Consider the following 3,262-nt stretch of genomic DNA (forward strand, 5'->3'; position numbering starts at 1 on the left):
GGGGTGGCGCCGCAACCTCCCCATCGACCCTGCCTTGAGTGTGACGGGGCGGTGCCCCAACCCCCCAATCGGCCCTACCCTGAGCGTGACTGAGGGTGGCATCGCAACCTCCCGATCCGCCCTGCTCTGTGCATGACGGGGCGGCACCCCAACTCCCCAATTGGCCCTGTTCTGAGCCTGACCAGGGGCTGCACCTAGGGATTGGGCCTGCCCTCTGCCACCCGGGAGCAGGCCTAAGCCAGCAGGTCGTTATCTGCCGAGGGGTCCCAGACTGCGAGAGGGCACAGGCCGGGCTGAGGGACCCCCCTCCCCTGCCCCCCGAGTGCACAAATTTTTGTGCACCGGGCCTCTAGTATAATATAAAGAAGAAAAATCATACAATCATCTCAATAGATGTAGAAACGCATTTGACAAAACTCAACATCAATTCATTATTTAAAAAACACCTCTCAGCAAACTGGAATTAAAGAGAAGTTTCCCAATCTAATAAAGGGCCTCTGGATTAGTTCTATTTGCTGCATAACAAATAACCCCAAAGCATAAATATTAAACATTTGTCCTCTCACCGTTTCTGGAGGTGCCTCTGGCTCAAGGCCTCCCAGGAGACTGAACTTGTGTTTGTCAGCTGGGGCGAAGTCTATCTGAAATCTCCCTGGAATGGTGGTGTGGGGCAGGGGGGAGATCTGCTTCCAAGCTCACTCACATGGTTGTTGGGAGGACTCATTTCCTCACAGAATATTAGACTAGTGCTAAGTTCTTCCTGGCTGTTGGCTTCCTCGGTTCCTGGCCATAAGGCAGCTCGTAACATGGCATCTATATTTCCTCAGAGCAAGGAAATGAGAGCCCAAGGGAGCACTCAAGGTGGAAGTCACAGTCTCTTCGTAACCTAACCTCAGAAGTGATATTACATTACTTTTGACATATTCCGTTCCTTAGAAGCAAGTCACTAGGTCAAGTCTATACTGAAAGGGAGAGGAGCACACGAGGGCATGAATACCAAGAAGCAGGGTCATTAAGGGCCATCTTAGAGGCCGTCTGCCACAGCATCTACAAAGAGATCTAGCATCATACCTAGTGGTGCAAGAATGAATGGTTTCCTCCTGCCCTGGCCGGCTTGGCTCAGTGGATGGATCGTCAGCCTGTGGACTCAAGGGTCCCAGGTTCGATTCCGGTCAAGGGCATGTACCTTGGTTGCGGGCACATGCCCAGTGGGGGGTGTGCAGGAGGCAGCTGGTTGATGTTTCTCTCTCATCGATGTTTCTAACTCTCTATCCCTCTCCCTTCCTCTCTGTAAAAAATCAATAAAATATATTTTTAAAAAATGAATGGTGTCCTCCTAAGACTGGTGTAAGGATATCTGCTCTCACTGCTCCTATTTGAGTTCCCACTGGAGGACCTGCCAAGGACAGTAAAGCAAGAAAAAGAGAGAAAAGGCATACCAGTTGGGAAGAACCAAAACGGTCCCTATTTGCAGATGACATGATTGTCCTCATAGAAAATCCCAAGGGATTTACTAAAACTTCCTAGGGCTTTTAGATCCATCAGTGAGAAAACATCCAGATGACCGATAAGCATATGAAAGACTGCTCAATGTTAGTCATTAGAGAATTCCAAATTAAAGCCACAACAGGCCATTGCCCACATGTTAAAATGGTTGAAATAAAGAGATCTGGCATATAAGTGCTGGCAAAGAGGCAGAGTAACTGGAATGTTGCTGGCAGGAAGGTAAAATGGTACAGTCTCTTGGGAAACATTTTGGCAGTTACGTCAATGACATATACTTATCATATGACCCAGCAGGACTCCTCCTAAGAATTATTTTCCCAAGAGAAATGAAAACATATGTTCCCACAATGGACCATGCATGAGTGTTTACAGCGGCTTGGCTTATAATCACCCAAACTGGAAACAACCGAAATGTTCTTCAAGTGGGCATGGATGAACAAGCTATGGTACACCCATACCATGGAACACTACTCAGTAATAAACAGGAATAAACTGATAAATAGAACAAAATGAGTGAATCTCAAATTACTTATGTTAAGTGAAAGAAGCCTAGCTCAAAAGGCTACATAATGTATCATTCCATTGACATGACATTCAGGAGAAGGCAAAACGGTAGAGACAGAAAACACATCAGTGGTTGCCGTTCGCAAACAATTCCTGAGAGGTTCGCAGATGAACTCCAGTCCACCCCTGGACCTTCTACACTGAGTGGCCAGTTTATTATGACCACCCCATCAGTACAATGAAGTGAATCAGTTATACAAATAACAATAATAAAACCTTGAGAGTATTTGCTTAGGAAGTTTTCAATATTCAGTATTTTTGGAAGTGTCAATGAAGTACTGATGGGGTGGTCATAATAATCTGGCCACTCAGTGTATATGCTACTCCGTTGTCAAGGCAGCCACCCATCCCTCTCCTCCCAGCTCCTGCTGCCACCTGACCCTGCCCTGATTTACAGTTAGTGGCAGCTGCTTGACACGGGCCTGGTCTCTGTTTTGTAGACAGTATGTTAATTCTCTCTCCTCAGGTATTACCTGCAGGGCAAACACCCACCTCAGTGCTAAGCAGATGAAACAGGATAGATGATCCAGTATTGAGGCAGTGTGCCCGGTGGCAAATTATTTCACGACTTCCCCAGGTTTACTACTTCCCTCCTCTGCGCTCAAACCGGAGCAAGCAGGAGCCAGTTGGGAATAAGGAACCTCAAGCGAGGCAGGCTCTGTAACCTCCATCTCCCACGTCAGAAGCCTGGCTGCAGTGGAAGTCAGTAGCCAAGGAGCACCCTCCCCCTCCAAGCCGGTGGAGTGAAGCGCTGACTTTAACCAATTTCGGCCAAATCTTCTTTGCCTTTCTCTCCCTGTTTTTCATTCATTCATTCATTCGTTCATTCATTCATTCACTGACTGGATGCTACGCCACTGGTCAGGGCAGGCGCAGAAGCTGCCCTCAGGGCGTTCACAGTTTAGCGGAAAATACCGGGGAGTAATCAGTTGTTACTCGGTGTGGTCACCGCTAAGCCCTTGATGCATGAAGCGGGGTGGGGGGTGAGGGTGGGGGGGAGGAGGACTCCTAGCGCAGGCGTCTTCCCGCAGACTCCGCTCCGGCTGCATTTCCCCTCCGGCCGGAGTTTGCAATCTTGCAGGCCTTCTCGCCGGCAGAGGGACGTAAGTGCAGGGCCCCAGGTCCACTGTGGGGGCAGCTCCTTCAGGGGCCCGAGGACCACCCACCAGGGCCCTGCTCCTCTGCAGGGACC

This window comes from Myotis brandtii, unplaced genomic scaffold (genome assembly GCF_000412655.1).
Source record: "Myotis brandtii unplaced genomic scaffold, ASM41265v1 scaffold253, whole genome shotgun sequence".
Classification (NCBI taxonomy): domain Eukaryota; kingdom Metazoa; phylum Chordata; class Mammalia; order Chiroptera; family Vespertilionidae; genus Myotis; species Myotis brandtii.